Source organism: Cnephaeus nilssonii, assembly GCF_951640355.1.
Source record: "Cnephaeus nilssonii genome assembly, chromosome: 8".
Taxonomy (NCBI): domain Eukaryota; kingdom Metazoa; phylum Chordata; class Mammalia; order Chiroptera; family Vespertilionidae; genus Cnephaeus; species Cnephaeus nilssonii.
The window spans coordinates 87,835,285-87,850,117 of NC_137079.1; the positions used below are offsets into that span (position 1 = coordinate 87,835,285).

The following is a 14,833-nucleotide window of genomic DNA, read 5'->3' on the forward strand; positions in this document are numbered from 1 at the left end:
TAATAACAGATTCATCTGCCAATATGCTAGTTCCTTAGGGAAGATGTTTTTCCCAATCATAATAAGAAAGTGTAACAAGTATTCAAATATTTTATCTTGAAATTAAAATACTTAAAATTTTTAATCTTGATATTTAAAAACTAAGGAGATTTTAGAATTAGAGTATTCATAATTTAATTTTAAGAGTAATTTTGTGAAAACTTAAGGTATTTTTAAATAGGGTATATATATTTTAGGGTATATTTTGAAATTTAGAATCAACATCTGCAATTGTAAAAGAGAAAATTATAAAGAACATAAAAAATATTGACACTAAAGGTAATAAATAGAACAGCTTAACCCTGGCCAGTGTAGCTCAGTTGTGCATCAACATTGTAAATAAAAAGTAGCTCAGTTGGTTGGAGTGTCGTCCCATACACTGAAAAATTGTGGGTTTGGCCCTAACCGGTTTGGCTCAGTGGATAGAGCATCGGCCTGTGGACTGAAAGGTCCCAGGTTTGATTCTGGTCAAGGGCATGTACCTTGGTTGCGGGCACATCCCCAGTAGGAGGTGTGCAGGAGGCAGCTGATCGATGTTTCTCTCTCATTGATGTTTCTAACTCTCTATCCCTCTCCTTTCCTCTCTGTAAAAAAAACAATAAAATATATATATTTTTTTAAATTGTGGGTTTGATTCCTAGTCAGGGAACATACATAGGCAGTAGGCTCGACCCCTAGTTGGGGCATGTATGGGATGGCAACCCATCGATGTTTCTCTCACATCAATGTTTCTCTCTCTCTCTCTCTCTCTCTCTCTCTCTCTCTCTCTCTTTCTCTCTCTCTCCCCCTCTTTCTCTCTCTTTCCCTCCCCTCCTTTCTCCCTTTCTCTCTCTTTCCCTCTCCTCCTTTCTCTCTTTCTCTTTCTTTCCCTCAACCCTCTCTAAAATCAATAAGGATATCCTTGGGTGAAGATTAAAACAAACAAACAAACAAACAAACAAACAAATAAATAAATAAATAAATAAATAAATCTGCTTATACCATTCATGTGCAAACTTAATGTAATTATTTTGTTTAGAAAGTCTCTTCCCCCCACCGCCCATCACACACATACAAGCATTATTGGTCAGGATGTATATATAATACCTCTTCAATGAAAATTTAAAAAGCTAAAAGCTACAATTTTTTTCATTATTATACACATATAATTACAGAGTAAAATATCTTAAAATTATCGATCTCTTTGTAAGGTTCGGGAATGAGGAATTAGGTAGAAAGCTGAGTGAGATGGTTGATGGCAGGGTTAGGTAGCATTTGTAGGAGTCTTTGGAATTCGGAGGCAATGTACTCAGCTTTGAATATGTGCTGGATCTGTGAGAATGCTAGTCAGAGCCTGTTTTAGAGTATTCTGCTCTAACTCCTTAGCCCCAAAGATTTTTAGGCTCTCTGTCTCCTACTATTTGTTACCAATCAAAGTTCTTGGGTTCTTCTGATGACCAATGTCCCAATTACAGACATGATAAAATTAGTTATTAGCCCTATTGTTATTTTAATCCTACTCTATGAAGAAGGGAAATACGTCTAAGAATATGAGCTTAAATAAAGTAAAAGGTAAATATCTTTATTTTTTTAATTTTTTAAAAATATTTTCTCATTGATTTCAGAGAGGAAGGGAGAGGGAGAGAGAAATAGAAACATCAATGATGAGAGAGAATCATTGATTGGCTACCTCCTGCATGCCCCCAACTGGGGATCAAGCCTGCTACCCTTCAGTCCGAAGGCCAACGCTCTATCCACTAAGCCAAACCTGCTAGGGCAAGGTAAATATCTTTAAACAGTTGTTTACAATCCTGAAGAAAAACAAGAAAATAAAGCTTGGATTACTTCTTAATCTATATATCATACATTGAATACATATTTCCTAATATACACATTTTTATTTAAATGCATATGAATGGTATAAGCAGATTTATTTATTTATATACACGTTTCTTAATCTAGTTCACTTAGACTTTTAAAATTTAAATATATTATAAGGTAATTCATATCTTAACACATAAGAAATAGTCATCAAAGAAGACTAGAGATTAGTCTGTTGATTATTCCTTCAATTAGTAGTTTTGTAAAACTTAGAGGGGGTTTTTTCATTTAAAATATTTTTATTGATTTTTATAGAGAGAGAGGAAGATAGAAGGAGAGAGAGAGAGAGAAACATTAATGTGAGAGTGAAGCATTGACTGACTGCCTCCTACATGCCCCCTACCAGGGATCAGACCCACAACCTGGGCCTGTACCCTGACAGGGAATCAAACTGGCAACCTTTCCATGCAAGGACGATGCCCAACCAACTGAGCCACACTGTACAGGCTAGAGTTTTATTTCCTATTTTAAAAATATATATTTTATTGATTTTTTTTTTACAAAGAGGAAGGGAGAGGGATAGAGAGTTAGAAACATCTATCAGCTGCCTCGTGCACACCTCCTACTGGGGACGTGCCCACAACCAAGGTACATGCCCTTGACCGGAATCAAACCTGGGACCCTTGAGTCCGCAGGCTGACGCTCTATCCACTGAGCCAAACCAGTTAGGCTATCTCCTATTTTTAAAGAAATGGAGATTATCCCAAATCACTAAAAGGAATTAAGTGTCTAGTATCTTGCTGAGTCTAAAATTACACTAAAAGAGTTCTGAAATAACTGAAGAAGTTCAGAATTTATAATGGGGGTGTAGATACTTAGAATCAAGGTTAATTTTCATAAACCACTTTCAAATTGGGAGATGTTATATTTACTATGATTCTAAGCCACAAAATAAAGACATGGTATTCAAAATATATAAGACTGAGTACCTATGGTTGTGTATAGTTTATATTTGATACTTGCTAAACACCATTTTTAAGATGCATACAAAGGAATCACAAAAAGTGACCTTATAATAGACCACAAAGAAATCAATAAATTATCAAAGGAGACACAGTACAGCTTCATCCTCTGGACACAGGATGATAAAAATCCCTTAAAATCTCTTCAAGGAATAAGTAAAGGTTCTTTTTTAAAAACCCTCATAATACTTGAAAATGAAAACAAAAAACACCTTGGTAAGCCCTAGGAAGTTTTGCTCAGTGGATAGAGCGTAGGCCTGGGGACTGAAGGGTCCTGGATTTGATTCTGATCAAGGGCACATGCCCGGTTGCAGTCTTGATCCCCAGTAGGGGGTGTGCAGGAGGCAGCCAATCAATGATTCTCTCTCATCATTGATGTTTCTTTATCTCTCACTCTCCCTTTCTCTCTGAAATCAATAAAAAAAATTTTTTTTTTTTTAAAGAACCTTGGTCAGAGGAATATTGGCATGAGAGATCTACTCGGCCTCTCCCCTTGAAACTTTAACAAGTTGACCAACTATAACTCAACTAAGGACTCCCTGTCAATATAGAAGCAGGCCTGAGAGACCCATGCATTGAAGCGTCTAAAGATGGGCAACCGGGAATACGCAAGGAGGCAAGAAGGGAGGAGAACTCAAATGGCCACGTACACAGCCCTGCAGCCAGGAGCTGCCAATCAGTTCGGCAGGAGGGGAGGAAAGCAGTGGTAGCAGGTCTTCCGTGGGCTGGGAGAAACAGAAAGTTTCAGTGGGCTCTCCAGCAGGGTGAGCAGTGTGAACAGCAGCCAAGCCAGCAGAGCCACCAGGGCAAGGACACAGCATAGGGGTTCTGCCGTGGTTGTCCGCTATTGGGTGGTGATGTTTCAGACAAAGAAATGGAGCCACAGAGCACTGCCACCCCTTGGACTCACAAAACTCTCCTCTACCACTGAGCCACACTGGCGGGTGTCAGGTCGAGGAGCATATTACCTGGAAACTGAGATCTACTGCAGTAGAAATGAAATTGTTTCCCTCTCTGATTGATCCCTAGGTGGGGTGAGTGGGGGGCACTCTCCAGGGTTGCCATTACAGCGAGGGTAAAACAAACCCCACCCCAAAGAAGTGGAGCTGTACTGTCTGACAGAAGCTGAGGAGAGCAACTCTGGGAGGTCACAGAGGTAAAAATATTGTGATTCAGCACCACCTACTGGACAAATAATAGAAAGACCTCTTCAGAGAAAGCTGCTAGATAAAGGTCTATAATACAATATAGTATACTAGTATGCTTAGACAAGTGGTTTCTAAAGTGGGGCACACACCTCACAGGGGGGCAATTTGATTTTTAAGGGGGGAAATTCAAGAATGAGTTATTAACAGTGATTTTTTTGCATTTCTTATGGCTCTAGGGGCCTCATATACACTATCTAAATACATATTGTGACATATTTATACATTTCAGTTCTCTATTATATGTTTTGAAACTTTATTTGCAATTTTTTTAAATTTCTTTATTGATTAAGGTATTACATATGTGTCCTTATTTCCCCATTACCCCCCACCTCCCATTCATGCCCCCACCCTCCTGTTGTCTGTGTCCATTGATTAGGCTTATATGTATGCATATAAGTCCTTTGGTTGATCTCTCCCCCACTGTCCCCTACCTTCCCTGAGGTTTGACGTTCTGATTGATGTTTCTCTGTCTCTGGATCTATTTTTGTTCATCAGTTTATGTTGTTCATTATATTTCACAAATGAGTGAGATCATGTGATATTTATCTTTCTCTGTTTATTTGCAATTTTTTTATATCACTTCATATTATTATTTTTTTCAACAACTTCTTAGTGATTTCTTCCTCAGTACTTCAACTGTCCTTTTGTTCTTTTATTTTTCTCTTTCATGATGCCATATTCTTTGGAAGCTTGTTTAGACCAAGTTAATGGCCTTTAAGGCTTCCTACAACATGAATAGGAGTTCACTTTTTGAATAATAAGAATTATATATCACAGGGTGGGAGGCATCAGGATTTTAGAGATGTTTAGGTGGGGCATGGCCAAAAAAAGGTTGAGAACCACTGGCCTAGACAAAGGAGACCAGCAAATACCATGAATAACCACAGTAATGAGGAAGCTAAGAAAGAAAATGAAAAGATCTCCAGAAAGAAAGCTGGAATACATGGAAATATGTGATAAAATGACAGAGAATTCAAGATTGCCATTCTGAAAATACATAATAAAATGTGAGAAAATACAGAAAGGCAGTTCAATGAACTCGGAAAACAAATTAATGAAAAAAATGAATACTTTACCAAGGACTGAAGCTTTTAAAAAGAACCAGTGAGCCCTGGCTGGTTTGGCTCAGTGCTTAGAGTGTTGGCCTGTGGACTGAAGGGTTGTGGATTTGATTCCTGTTCAAGGGCACGTACCCCGGTTGCAGGTTCCCCAGTCCAGGTAGGGGCTAGTGCTGGAGGCAACAAATCAATGTGTCTCTCTCATGTCAATGTTTTTTTTTCTTCTTCTCTCTCTCTCCCTCCTCCTCCCCTTCCACTCTCTCTAGAAATCAATGGGATAAAATATCCTCGGATAAGGATTAAAATAAATAAATAAATAAATAAACAGACCAATTAGAAATCTTAAAAATGAAGCATGCAATTAAGAAGATTAGGAGCAAACTACTAAGCATAGGAAGGAGAGTGGACCAGATGGCGGAAAGGATTAGTGACATCGAAGATAGGAATCTAGAAATGACACAAAGGGAAGGAAAGAGACCTGAGCATAAAAAAAAGAACTCTATGAGGACTATTGGACTCCATCAGGAAAAGCAATATAAGAATTATAGCCATACCAGAAGAAGAGAGGGGAAAAGAAATGGAGGGTCTATTAAAACAAATAGTGGATGAGAACTTCCCAACTCTATGGAAAGAACTAGATCCTCGAGCCCCGCCAGTGTAGCTCAGTGGTTGAGCATTGACCTATTAACCAGGAGGTCACGGTTTGATTCCTGGTCAGAGCACAGGCCCTGGTTGGGAGCTCAATCCTCAGTGTGGGGTGTGCAGAAGGCAGCCGATCAATGATTCTCTCTCATCATTGATGTTTCTATTCTCTCTCTCCCTCTCCCTTCCTCTCTGAAATCAATAAACATACACACACATACACTAGATACTTGAATCCAAGAAGCAAACAAAACAACTAGTTACCTCAATCCAAAGAGACCCCCTCCATGGTGCACTGGATTAAACAGTCAAAAATTAGTGACAAAGAAAAAATCCTCAAAGCAGCCAGAGAAAAGAAGGAGGTGACTTACAAAACCTATAGAATATCATCCAACTTCTCAAGAGAAACTCTACTAGTCAGAAGAGAGTGGAACCAAATATTCAAATGACTGAAAGCAAAAAAGTATCAGCCAAGAAAAATAAATGTGTGTGTGTGCGTGTGTGTGTGAGGGAATTTATCACCAGGAAACCTATTGCAGGAAATAATCAAGGGAATTATTCTACTGGAAACAAAGAACGTAAGGTCAAAACACTATGAGTAAGATCACCAAAAACTTACAGCATAAACAGGGATAATTTGGGACAACAAAAACATAAAAGGCGAGGGGTTAAAGGTCTGAACTGGCAAAGGTGAATTGAGATCAGATGTACTCAAAAGAAAAAAAAATTATATGTATACAACTTTAATTTTCATAAACCTAATGGTAACCATGCAAAGCTCCCAAAATTAAGACACATGGCTTAAAAAAAAAGAGGAAGAGGAAAGAAGTATGGAAAACAACAGACAGAAAAAGAAAGGAAAAGAACCAATGGATACACAGAGCTACCAGAAAACAAAAGATAAAATGGCTATAGGAAATCCTCATACATCAATAACTACCCTAAATATAAATGGTCTGAATCCATCAATAAAGAGGCACAGAATAGCAGAGTGGATCAAAAAAACAAAACCCAACAATATGCTGCCTTCAAGAGACACTTCTAAGCTACAAAGACACAAGTAGATTCAAAGTAAAAAAGTGGAAAATGATTTTCCAAGCAAATAACATCCACAGAAAAGCAGGTATAGCCACTCTTATATCTGACAAAATAGATTTCAAGATAACAAAGAAAACAAGAGAAAAAGATGGACATTTTATAATGTCAAAGGGGACAATATATCAAGAAAACATAACACCTCTTAACCCTTTGCACTCGCTTGCTTTTTTCTGGATTCCTTTATTCTAATGCTAACCATGTTGAATCACACTCGACATCAGAGTGCAAAAGGTTAATATATATGCACCCAACCAGGAAGCACTGAAATATATAAAACAAATTGAAGGGGAAATCAGGAGCTTTGCAGACCAAAAAAGGCTAAGGGAGTTTATCACAATCAAGCCAGCAATGCAAGAAATGCTAAAGGGACTGGTGCCTACAAAATAAAAATGGTTACAAACAAGTACCTATATATATATATAAAAGCCCAGCGACCTGAACAGCGGAACGACTGGTGGCTATGATGCGCACTGCAGCAGCCAACTAGCCTGATCAAGGGCCCGATCAGCCGCCGCCACTCCCTCCCCCCCGCCAACCCAGCCCTCAATCAGCCCCCAACATCCCGATCAGGGGCAGGGCCAGCTGGCCAACTGCCTGCAGCCCCTCCCCCTGGCTGGTCCTACCTGATGGGCCACCATTGGGGCGGGCCGGCTGGACCCTACCAATGCACGAATTCGTGCACCAGGCCTCTAGTCAATAATAACATTAAATGTAAATGGACTAAATGCTCCAATTAAATGACATCGAGTGACTGAATCGATAAGAAAACATGACCCATATATATGCTGTCTACAAGAGACCCACCTCAGAACAAGGGACTTACACAGACTGAAAGTGAAGGGATGGAAAAAAATCTTTCAGGCAAATGGAAATGAAAAAGAAGCTGGGATAGCAATACTTATAGCTGACAAAATAGACCTCAAAGTGAAGACCATAACAAGAGACAAGGAAGGCTACTTCATAATTCTAAAGGGATTGATACAACAAGAGGCTATAACTCTGGTAAACATATATGCACCCAATGCAGGAGCACACAAATACATTAAAAAAAACTTCTGGAAGATATCAGAGGAGAGATTGATACCAATACAATCATAGTAGGAGACTTTAATACCCTATTAACATCACTGGATAAATCCTCTAGACAAAAAATCAGCAACGAAACAGCAATCATAAATGACTCACTAGATCAGATGGATTTAATCGACATGTTCAGAACATTCCAACCTAAAGCTACAGAATATACATTCTTCTCAAGTGCACATGGGACATTTTCAAAGATAGACCACATATTGGGACACAGGCAAAGTCTCTCCAAATTCAAGAAGAATGAAATCATATCAAGCATCTTCTCAGATCACAATGGCATAAAATTAGAAATCAACTACAATAAAAACAATCACAAAAATTCAAACACTTGGAGGCTGAATAAATAGCATACTATTAAACAATGACTGGGTTACCAAACAGATCAAAGAAGAAATAAAAAGCATCCTGGAAACAAATGACAATGAAAACACAACAATCCAAAATCTATGGGACACAGTGAAAACAGTCTTGAGAGAGAAGTACATAGATCTACAGGTCTATCTCAAAAAAACAAAAAACAAAAAACAACATCAACAACACAAGAAAAACAGGTAATAAACCATCTAACTCTTCAACTTTAAGAATTGGAAGGAGAGCCAAGAGTGTGCAGAAGGAAGAAAATAATATAAATCAGAGCGAAAATAAATGACATAAAGACCAAAAAAAAAAAAAAAAAATACAAAAGATCAATGAAACCAAGAGCTGGTTCTTTGAAAGTATAAACACGATAGATGAACCTCTAGCCAGACTCACCAAGAAGCAAAGAGAGAGGACCCAAATAAACAAAATCAGAAATGAAAGAGGCGAAATAACAACAGACCCAACAGAAATATGAAGAATCATTAAAAAAATACTATGACCAACTCTATTCCAACAACATAGAATCATTAAAAAAATACTATGACCAACTCTATTGATCAACATAGAAGAAATGGACATATTCCTAGAAAAATATGACTCATTAAAAAAATCATTAAAAAAATACTATGACCAACTCTATTGATCAACATAGAAGAAATGGACATATTCCTAGAAAAATATGACTTTCCAAAACTCAACCAGGAAGAATAAAAAAATTTGAATAGGCCGATAACTATGGAAGAAATTGAAGCAGTAATCAAAAAACTTCCAACAAACAAAATCCCTGGACCAGACGGCTTCACAGGGAAGTTTTATCAAACATTCAAAGAAGAAATAAAACTTATCTTCCTCAGACTATTCCAAAAAATTCAAAAGGAAGGAACACTTCCGAGCTCTTTCTACATAGCCAATATTACCCTAATCCCAAAACCAGATAACGACAATACAAAGAAAGAGAATTATAGGCCAATATCCCTCATAAACATAGATGCCAAAGTTCTCAACAAAATTCTAGCAAATCGAATCCAGCATTACATTAGAAAGATCATACACCATGACCAAGTAGGATTTATTTTGGGGATGCAAGGATGGTACAATGGCCACAAATCAATAAACATGATATACCACATAAACAAATTGAGAGATAAAAACCATATAATCATATCCATTGATGCAGAAAAAGCATTTGATAAAATCCAACACCCTTTCTTCATAAAAACTCTCAGCAAGGTGGGAATAGAAGGATCATACCTCACATAATAAAAGCCATATATGACAAACCTACAGCCAACATCATACTCAGTGGGCAAAAACAAATCACTTCCCCTAAGAACAGGAACAAGACAGGGATGCCCACTCTCACCATTTCTGTTCAACATAGTACTGGAGATACTAGACATGGTGATCAGACAAGAAGAAGAAATAAAAGGCATCCAAATTGTAAAACAAGACGTGAAGTTGTCATTATTCGCAGATGACATGATATTGTACACAGAAAACACTAAAGACTCCATCAAAAAACTACTAGACTTAATAAATGAATTCGGCAATGTAGCAGGATATAAAATTAACACCCAGAAGTCAATGGCTTTTTTTATACACCAATAACGAACTCACAGAAAAAGAAACTAAAAAACAATCCCAATTACCATCACAACAAAAAAATTAAGATACCTAGGCATAAATTTAATCAAGGAGGTAAAGAATCTGTACTCAGAAAATTACAGGACGTTGAAAAGAGATAGAGGGAAGACATAAACAAATGGAAGAATATACCATGTTCATGGATTGGTAGAATCAACATCATTAAAATCTCCATCAAAATAAAAAGCTTTTATACAGCAAAAGAAACCATCAACAAAACAACAAGAAAGCCCACTGCATGGGAGAACATATTTGCCAATGTTATCACCGATAAGGGTTTAATCTCCAACATTTACAGGGAACTCATACTATTTAACAAAAGGAAGATAAACAACCCAATCAAAAGATGGGCAACGGACCTAAATAGATACTTTTCAAAAGAAGACATAAGGAAGGCCACGAGACATATGAAAACATGCTCAAAGTCACTAATCATCCGAGAGATGCAAATCAGAACAACAATGCAGTACCATCTCACACCTGTCAGAATGGCTATCATCAACAAATCAGCAAACGAGAAGTGCTGGAGAGAATGTGGAGAAAAGGGAACCCTTCTTCAGTGCTGGTGGGAATGCAGACTGGTGCAGCCACTGTGGAAAAGAGTATGGCATTTTCTCAAAAAACTAAAAATGGAACTGCCATTTGACCCAGTAATACCACTTCTAGGTATATATCTCAAGAAAACAGAAACACCAATCAGAAAAAATATATGCACCCCTATGTTCATAGCAGCACAATTTACAATAGCTATGATTTGGAAATAGCCTAAATGCCCATCAGCAGATGAGTGGATTAGAAAACTATGTTACATCTACAAAATGGAATACTATGCTGCTGTAAAAAAGAAGGAATTCTTAACCATTTGCAACAGCATGGATGGAACTGGAGAACAATATGCTAAGTGAAATAAGCCAGTCAGAGAAAGATAAATATCACATGATCTTACTTATTTATGGAATATAATGAACATCATAAACTGATGAACAGAAATAGATACAGAGAAAAAGAAGCATTGAACAGACTGTCAAAATATAGCAGAAAGGCGTGGGAGGGGTGTTGGGGGAGTAAGAGATCAACCAAAGGACTTATATGCATAAATATAAGGATAACCAATGGACACAGACACTGGGTGGAGGAGAGTGAGGGCATGTGCTGGGGGGAGGTTAAAGGGGGGGAAAAGGAGACATATGTACTACTATTTGTAATACTTTAAACAATAATATATATATATATATATATATATATATATATATATATATATATATATATTAGAGGCCCGGTGCACGAAATTCGTGCACGGGGGGGGGGGGGTGTCCCTCAGCCCAGCCTGCAACCTCTCCAATCTGGGACCCCTTGAGGGCAGTCGGACATCCCTCTCACAATCCAGGACTGCTGGCTCCCAACTGCTCGCCTGCCTGCCTTCCTGATTTCCCCTAACCGCTTCTGCCTGCCAGCCTGATCACCCCTTAACCACTCCGCTGCCAGCCTGATTGATGCCTAACTGTTCCCCTGCCAGCCTGTTTGCCCCCAAATTCCCTCCTCTGCCGGCCTGGTCACCCCTAACTGCCCTCCCCTGCAGGGTTGATCACCTCCAACTGCCCTCCCTTGCAGGCCTGGTCCCTCTCAACTGCCCTCCCTTGCAGGCCTGGTGCCTCCCAACTGCCCTCCCCTGCTGGCCATCTTGTGTCCACATGGGGGCAGCCATATTGTGTGTTGGAGTGATGGTCAATCTGTATATTACTCTTTTATTAGATAGGGTAGAGGCCTGGTGCAGGGGTGGGGGTCAGCTGGTTTGCCCTGAAGGGTGTCCCGGATCAGGATGGGGGTTCCCTTGGGGCGTGGGGTGGCCTGAGCAAGGGGCCTGTGGTGGTTTGCAGGCCAACCACACCCCCTGGCGACCCAAGTGGAGGCCCTGGTATCTGGAATTTATTTACCTTCTACAATTGAAACTTTGTAGCCTGGAGTGGAGCCAAGCCTCCTGCTCGCTCCGTGGCCGGCAACCATTTCTGTTGGAGTTAATTCACCTTCTATAATTGAAACTTTGTAGCCTGGAGTGGAGGCCTAGGCCAGCAGGGTAGGTGGAAAGCTTGGCTTCCTCCGTTGCCGGGGGCAACCCTGGCCTGCTCTCTCCAGCTCCGTGGCTGCCGCCATTTCTGTTTGGATTTGTTTACCTTCTATAATTGAAACTTTGTAGCTTGAGTGGAGGCTTAGGCCTGCAAGGGCAGGCGGAAAGCTTGGCTTCCTCCGTTGCCTGGGAAACCTTGCTCTCTGTGGCTGTAGCCATCTTGGTTGGGTTTATTTGCATATCTGCTCCGGATTGGCTGGTGGGTGTGGCTTGTGGGTGTAGCGGAGTTAGGGTCAATTTGCATATTACTCTTTTATTAGGTAGGATATACACGCACTAATAAAAGGGTAATATGCAAATTGGTAAGGATGCCCTCACAGTAACGACCGAACAGCAGGCTGCATGCGACCAGGCCAGCAGGGGGGGCAGTGAGGAGCGACCAGGCCGGCGGGGGTGCAGTGAGGGGTGATCAGGCTGGCAGGCAGAGGCGGTTAGGGTTGATCAGGCTGGCACGGGGGGCGGTTAGTTAGGAGTGATGAGGCAGGCAGGCAGGTGAGCAGTTAGGAGTTAGCGGTCCTGGCCACTCAGTGTGTGTGTGTGTGTGTGTGTGTGTGTGTGTGTGTGTGTGTGTGTATAGTACATAGATCTACAGGCCTATCTCAAAAAAATTCATGCACCGGGCCTCTAATATATATATATATTAGAGGCCCGGTGCATGAATTCATGCAAGGGTGGGGTCTGGCCAGCCTGGCCAGGGGGAGGGAACATGGGTGGTTGGCCGACCTGCCTGCTGGTCAAACTCCTGGTCAAGGGGACAATTTGCATATTAGCCTCTTATTATATAGGATTATATAGGATATACACTGAGTGGCCAGATTATTATGTGTTCAGAGATCATAATAATCTGGGCACTCAGTGTGTGTGTGTGTGTGTGTGTGTGTGTGTGTGTGTGTGTGTGTGATAACAACTACTCACAGAACTAAAGAGAGAAACAGATTAAAATACAATCATAGTTGGGGACCTTAATACTCCAATGACAGCTCTAAACAAATCATCCAGACAGAAATCATTAAAGAAATTTTGGCTTTAAATGACACACTAGACCAAATAGACATAATTCACATTTACAAAGCCTTTCATTATAAAACACTAGATTATACATTCTTTGCCAGTGCACACAGAACATTCTCAAGGAAATACCATATGTTGGGTCACAAAACTAACATCAACAAATTAAAAAAGATTGAAATTATACAAGCACATTCTCTGACTACAATGCCTTGAAATTACAAATCAACTGCAAAAAAAAGTAAAGAAACCCACAAATACTTACAGATTAAACAACATACTACTAAAAAAATAACTTGGTCAAAGATGAAATAAAAGGTAAGATCAAAAGATATATAGACACAAATGAGAATAATAAGACAACATATCAAAACTTCTGGGATGCAATGAAAGCAGTAATAAGAGGGAATTTTTCTATAATTACAGGCCTATCTCAAGAAACAAGAGAAATCAAAAGTGAACATCCTAATTTTACATCTTAAAGTACTAGAAAAAGAACAAAAGCAATCCAAAGTCAGCAGAAGGAAAGAAATAATAAAAATTAGAGCAGAATTGATTGAAATAGAAAACAAAAAGACTACACAAAAAATTAATACAACAAAGTACAAGTTCTTTGAAAAGATGAATAAAATTGTCAAACCTATGACTAAGGAAAAAAGGGAAAAGACTCATATAAACAAAATTAGAAATGAAAGAGAAGTCACCACAGACATCACATATACAAATGATCATACTAGAATACTATGAAGGACTATATATGGCATGAGCATTGACCAGACAAAGCAGTTGTCCACACAACCAGCACAAGCATAGGGCATTAAGCATACCTGCTAAACATTGAGTGTAGTTCATTCATCTATATAGAATATCATGATCATGTTCTTAAAAATATTTAAAGAAATGAGGATATGTTTATTACAAAATATCACATTAGAAAAATCCAAGATGCTAAACTTAGTAAAAAATATGTGCCTCAAATTTTTATTGTATTTTTACAGAAACATTTCCTTCCATATGAACATGGAAAGATTACAAAAATGTTAATGTTGGATCATTGGTGATTATTTTCTTCTTGTATTCATGTATGTTTTTCAAATAATCTGTAATTAACATGTATAGCCAGTTTTTGCTAAAATCACCATGCTATCCTATCTAATAATAGACAAATATGCAAATTGACCATACCTCCAACACACCCAAAAGCCACGCCCACCATCCAATCAGAGCGAATATGCAAATTAACCCAAACCAAGATGGCTACAGCCACAGAGAGCAAGGTTTCCTAGGTAACAGAGGAGGCCAAGCTTTCTGCCTGCCCTTGCCAGGCCTAAGCCTCCACTCAAGCTACAAAGTTTCAATTATAGAAAGTAAACAAATTCAAACAAATGGCAGCAAAATGGAGCTTGAGAGAGCAGGCCAGGGTTACTGCCGGCAACAGGGGAAGCAAAGCTTTCCCCACACCCTGGCCGGGCCCACCCGCTTAAGGCAACAAAGTTTCAATTATAACCCCAACACAAATGGCTGCTGGCCTCGGAGGGAGCCCCAGGCTTGGCTCCGCTCCAGGCTACAAAGTTTCAATTGTAAAAGGAAAATAAATTCCAGATACCAGGGCCTCCGCTTGCGTTGCCAGGGGGTGTGGCCGGCCTGCAAACCACCACAGGCCCCTCGCTCAGGCCGCCCCACACCCCAAGGGAACCCCCCACCTGATCTAGGATGCCCTTCAGGGCAAACCAGCTGGCC

The 14,833-nt window shown here is 39.5% G+C and overlaps 1 protein-coding gene across 6 annotated transcripts in view; it reads right to left on the minus strand.

Annotated features, from left to right (window-relative positions):
* Positions 1 to 14,833, minus strand: part of CAB39L (calcium binding protein 39 like) — a 172,035-nt gene that overhangs the window by 121,475 nt on the left and 35,727 nt on the right. The gene's annotated exons all lie outside the window — the stretch shown is intronic.